We start from the raw sequence: 6,623 nt of genomic DNA, 5'->3' as shown, positions 1-6,623 counted from the left end.
ACAAGACTGGATATTTGCAGAAAGCAGATAGAAGTATCAGTTCTTAATTTAAAATAACAAGCTCCCTGTGCCATGTTATCTGTATTTTGCATGTGGAAGAAATGAAATAGGGTCTTTTGTCCAGCTTCACAATGAGTAACTTCTCCTTGAAGTACAGTGGCATGGGTCTTCAGTGCACCTGCAGCATCCGCAGGATCAACAGCTACACCATGCCCTCTGTCAAAGCTTCTCACACTCTCGTATCTCTACCTACAAAGTCAGAATACTGATCCAGCTCACCCACTCTCACGGGCTCTTCCTATTACAGTGCCCTGTAAACCACTTAATGCAATAGACTGACAACACAGGGCTGAAGGAAGAAATTATGAGAAATGATTGATTCCCACTGCTTTCGTAGCTGAACCTAAATTAAGAAAATTGGCAGTGCTTCACACCTCTAGGGTCTAGCTCCCCTTCCTCTCTCCAACATGCTGGTTTAAGACTGCTGCATCCACATGCTTTTCCCACAGTTGGGACAAGTCCAACAGAGCCTACCAGCAATGATTTGATATGCCACCAATTATACATTTGCATTTCACCACTGAGGCCTACCCTTCTTTTATAAAACCTGGATTAAATTACATCTGATTTCTGAAAGACTGAAAATGTCAATTATCCTATGATAACTGGGTAACTTCACACTTGTCCCACCTCTCCAGGCAGGCTTCATGATGGTTTATGAAGTTTCTGGAAGGACCAGCACACTATAGAGCATTCTTTGATAATCAGATTTCTGCACAAAATGGGCTATACCATAATCTTTTTGCATAGTTTAAAAATTACTGTCTTATTAGAAGAAACAATCTTTTTTTTATCCTGCTGCCCAGTCATTGGATGGGAACAGATTTAATATATGCTGTTAAATATATGAATGGAGTCTAAGAGCATCATTTGTCTCACACTGCAGGCAGACAAGGACTGTTACAAATGTGCGGTGTCAGCATATAGCATGCCACTAATTTAAAATGCTGTAAAACACTGTGTTATGGTATTGTCTTATATATTACCTCCTTCAAAATTTAGTTTTAGGGATTTCTCTCTTCTCTGGAAGACAGCTAGCTACGTAGTCCTGGGAACGTAATAATCCTTCTGTGAAAACTCATGTTATTTTAAGACATTTATTATTCTGTAGTAGGCCAATGCTAAGAATTTTAATGTAAAGAAAAATAGACGGAAGAGAAAAGACTTTGCGTTTCACACATCAGAGCACTGAGCTGGGATATAAAAAGACCTGATTCAAAAGACAGACAATCTTTCCATGAAAAAATAAAACAAGGAAAAGATGGAAAGAGAAGGAGCAAATGAGCAGAAGTGAATTTATGTGACCTGAACATTGTTTAAATATGCTTACGTTTTATCACCTCTTTTCCAGGTTTTTTCCTATGTTACTGCCTAGTCAAGCGACTTCTTCAGTCAAACAGCGTAGGAAGATATTTGTATTTGCCTCTTCTCAGCCTACGTATCTCTTGCAATATGATAGAAAAAGAGCCTGAAACTTACTTGCTGAAGTTCATTAGAAACATTTCTTTTCTAGGATATATAAAGGTAGGATGAAAGGAAAAAGCTAGTGCTCAGTATAATAAGTCCCTGTAATCACATAACTTCTTTGCCCCGTAGGGTCTATCTTAATCATTTAAATTTTACCCAAGCAGTCAGTTTTGGCATTAAAAGAAAATACTTGTCTTTTGCCCTCAAAATTATCTTTCCAAATGAGTTGATATGAAGGAAGGCCAAAATTAGACAGCTGTCACTTCATCAAATGTCACGTGACCCCAGCCATGCCTCCTTTGATGAGCTAATTAAGTGTTCCAAGAGGGCCAGGACTGCCCTGTATTTGAACATGTTCTGTATAATAGGCAGGGTATTGCTTTTTCACAAGACTTCTCATGCAGCACTACAAAAACTAAAATAACTACTAACCACATTGGCTACATAAATAAGGTATTTGACACCTGTGTCCTTTTCAGAAGAGCCACAAAATGGAGTGAAGCAAGTATGGAGACATCTTCTGAGCCTTTTTTCCCCAAAAAATATTTGAACCAAAAATAAAGGCAAAGGGACCCTCTGTCACCCAGTGACATATTTATGTTACTCATTCATTATAGGGACAAAACATAACGATAGAGATCTCTAACAGCACAATATGGCCAAAGTATAATAACTACTGCTTATGTTACTACAGCACCTAGGAGGCCCTGTCATCAATCAGAAGCCACTGTACTAAGCAGTATATGAACACAGGAAAAAAAAAAACCATAGCCCCTGCTTCTAGACACAAAAGTCATGAGAGATGCGTACAACATACCACCATGAAACCTCAGTCAGTCTTGGCAAGACAGCAGTATCATCACTGTCAGTTTTTCTGCTGGCATCAAGATAAAGGACACCGCTGAAGAGTCAAAGGAAACTAGGAGGTAACTGAAGCAGGCTGTGTGGAATTATTTCAGTATAGAGCTTTCTACTTGCTACAGCTGAGTCTGCCAAGTGTACTGCTTGTGGCAGACATAAGCTTCCCATTGAAACTGATTTGCATGATCCCACCTACTGCAGGTTTTACAGAATGACAGCTGTAATTTATTCCTACAGTGTCTAATAGTCATTTTCACTTAGTTTCTAACTTTCTTTTTGTCTTCAGCTCATCACTTCAGTACTTGTATGAATTCAGTGAGTCCATGAATTTTATTGGGAATTTCCAGTGTTTAGTGGCCATTGCCTCCTTTAGAAAACCACATGTGAAAATTCAGACCTTCCTGAAGTTTTCTTGAATGCCTGCTGCATGTGATTTTGGAATTCTATACAGCAACTATAGCTTTTCCATATGGTATTGTCTTATGAAGCACCTAGAATCAACATTTAGCTAGGAGGGAACAGAAAAATAAGCAGAAAGAATAATAATCAAATAATCTAATTTCTTTCCATGAAGAGTTTTGAGTCAAATATTGAATTTGTACTAAGCATGTACCTGAATCTCATCTTCTCCAATAGCACTGAATGACAGAAACTGGAAAGCTTCTACTTATTTCCTTCACTGGCCTGAATTCAAATCCTTTCCTTTGTAAAATTTATGCCAATTCTAAAAAAAATCCAAACAACAAATGTTGCAACAGTTTCTAGGCTGAAACTCAAGAACTGCTTTTTAAAATTAGATCTCCATGTAACAGAACTACGATAAAAATATAAACCTTCTGTGCATCATGTTTGTTTTTTGATTACTCCTTCCTTCCTGCTATGGGAACGTGTTCAATCTCATGTTTTGCACTCACAATACATTTGTTTAGTCTGCCACTTTTTTGTCTTTCTCCCTATCTTCGGTGTTCACACCAGACAGAGTCCAAATAAATCCTCACACTACTTTTAAGTTTTTTTTGCTACTGAGCTACAAATACTAAATAGTTTCTCTACTAAATAGATAAATATCCTTCCCATATCAGATCCAGATAATGTGTGTGAGATGAGATATAAAGATCTTGTGTGGGAAAAATATATAGAATTATGTCCATTTAGCAAACCTGAGCCATTCTGCCCCCCCTCCATAGAGAAACTTGAGGAGGAAGGAAAATTCTCTAGGGAGTCCACTGTAGTACATGGGGTTTGCTCATCTGAAACTTTCAGAGAGAAAATATTTTGTGAATGTGTGGAAGTCTGTGATCGATAAGCACACTGCTCTAGAAAGTTAGAAACTGTCTGCTTAGCTCCTGTAAGAATGGTAATTGTACATCTGGTGTCCTGAAATGCCTTCTCAGCTGGAGAGAGGAACTTGGAAGAAATAGTGAGTCACACTACCAGCTTTTGATGTGAAAACCCTGCCAGCGAGTACTTGTGCAACATTGTTGTTCTCCCTCCGCCTGGACTCCGTAAAGTCCTGTCACCACAGAGCATTTGGAGTTCCAGCACTCCTTCCACTTTTGTGCACAGCACACCTCTGCCTGAAGTACTATGGTAGTGGTGAGATCCTGCACATCCTGAGGCCAGCGAGAGCATCCCAATGGATTTTACAAAGCTAGAACAAACCCCAGTCTGCACTGTTAACAAGCCAAGATACAAATCTGAAAAGATACCGAGATGAAAAAAAAAAACTTTATCATATTGAAATACAAAGAGCCAGAGGTTGTGATTTGTTCAGTAGTTAAGCAATGCTAAATACCTCTAGCTTACCAACGAAACCTGCTTTATAACTACAAATCTAAAGTATACTCTTCAGTGCAAAAGTCTGTCCAACAGTATAACACAGGTAGTAACCAGTTTTCATTCATTCTCAGTGAGCTCCGTTAAAAGTACCAGATTGTAAATTGCTGCTTTTGCCTTATTTTTTTAGTCACAGGAAGACACTTCTGTTTGAAGCTTAAATTAAGTACATTTGCTAGTAATTCTTTAGTGTGGTTGTACTTTCTTTGCTGTAAAGTTTATGTATCTTTCTTTTCTATTGCATCAAGACTTACCTACTGTCATAACAGCTTTATTTTTATATCCTTAAATGCTTTCTGTATTGCTTTTTATGATAGCTACAACTCTATTTTTGGGAGTCTTAACCGTTTCCAAAAAACACTATCACAATTTTTATTATGAAATAAATGAATGAAAAGGTGCTGCTTTCTGTATTCAGACCTCCTAGGTCCTAAGAAAGCATATAGCAGGTTATTATTATTTGCCATTTCAATAAAGGTAAGTTACACTATGTAATACTGGAAAGGAAGGAACCATAGCTTCTGTAAAGCCATTAGCCAAATAGCAGTTAACTTTAAATTCTGGCATCCACGATGTCTGACTTCCCTTTTTCAGGATACTTATGGCTGGGAGAGCCCCACCATCACCTGGCAAATTCGTGAATGAAAACCACTGAGCATATGATTACATGAATGCAATTAGTTTTGGCAAAAGAAACTTTTAAGAGCAAAAGAAGCTTTATCAGCAATGAACACATTTAACTGACCATTACTACCTCAGACATTACACTCAAATTACAAAGCATCATGAAACAAATTTTCTTTAAATCTGCATTTATAAAGTAGAAAGGCATAGAAAGACTTGTCCTTCATAAAGGACATATAAACATGATTTAATACTGACGTAGCCTCAGTAGAATCTTTAAGTTGAACAGGCAATACTACAAGGCATCCTATAAATTATTCCATTGACCCTCTAAAGCACGGATAGCTTGTAATTATTACTTGAAACAGGGTAACATACTTCAACAAAAGAAATTTAAAAAAAAAAAATCAGAAAAAAAGAACAGAAAAGCTCATGAGATTTCTGATTCATCAGAAAGATCTCATCAGCTGTCATGAGGAAATATTATTTAACTCCATTTGGCATAGAAGAAGGGGAATCCATCCAGTGACCACTTGCCCACAGCTAAGACAAAATCAGCTATTGCTGGATCTAAACTGGTGAAAAATATTCTCCAGGTACCTGGACACAGATAAATTATCACCCTCAAAGTTGACTCTGTGTAGGGAAATTCAAGCAGAGTAACACTCCCAGTTATCTCTAATAGCTTTACAACTTAAAAAGAAACAAACAAAACAAACAAAAAACTCCCATCACCCCCAAAAAACCCAACAATACTTAAAACATTTATTATGAAAGCACTGCGTTTCAAAAGTGTGTTATTCTTATGAGTATTATCATCATCCAGTGACCCTTGCTTAAAGAACTATTTAGCTAGAAGTCTTGAATGAAATAGCTTTGTCATGCAGGATGAACTGAAGACAAACACCATCACCACCTCATTTAGCAGCATAAAAATAAGAGTAGCATTATACATCTAGTTGTCACGGAACGGTTTGCAAAAGGAACCACAATGATCACAATAATGCAAAAACTAACTCAAAGTACATAGTTTGATTTGATAACAAAACATTTTCAAAATTCCAGCACTGATATAGAAGATACTCATATTATTCAACTTCAAATTACTCATATTCTATAGGCATGTGTGTATTTTTATATATACATATGTATATATGTACACATACATATATATGTATGTATATGCGCATATACATACATACACGTATGTGTGTGTGTATATATATGAATCCTTAATGTTAAATAAATTTTGGAGAACATACCAAGTCACCAAAATCTAACAAACCATGATGAAATCAATAGCCATATATTGAAAAGAATCAGAGGACTAGAGTGATAATCGAGTTTAGAATGTTTTCTTGAAGAATTTGCTCAAGCTGCACATGCCTGGCATATAGCAATGTTTAAATCCAGTTTCAGAAATAATAAATAGGGTTCTAAATGTAAGAAGTGTTTGTTACGCACATCATTTTCTTCTCTGTCAATCTTGAAATTTTTACGAAGACCGTTTACTTGAATCTTTTTAAATTCCCCTGTGTGGATTTATTCATGCAAAGTCTTTTAATTAGAAGACCACAAATTGTAACAGTTACAGTTCAGTCAGAATAAAAAATTGCCCTTGACTCAAGAGCCAGTACAAGGGATGCTTTCAGCACCAAACAACAGTTATTGCAAAATCAAAGACAGAATTAATAGGGGTCTTTCAATTTAACAGCAGAAGTTTAATACACAGAGAGAGACCCAGAATACTTCTTTTTTCAGGACTTCAAAAAAAA

This window comes from Aptenodytes forsteri, unplaced genomic scaffold, assembly GCF_000699145.1.
Source record: "Aptenodytes forsteri isolate BGI_AS27 unplaced genomic scaffold, ASM69914v1 Scaffold255, whole genome shotgun sequence".
NCBI lineage: Eukaryota > Metazoa > Chordata > Aves > Sphenisciformes > Spheniscidae > Aptenodytes > Aptenodytes forsteri.
The sequence above is the reverse complement of the archived record's forward strand: the minus strand, read 5'-3'. Positions refer to the sequence as shown.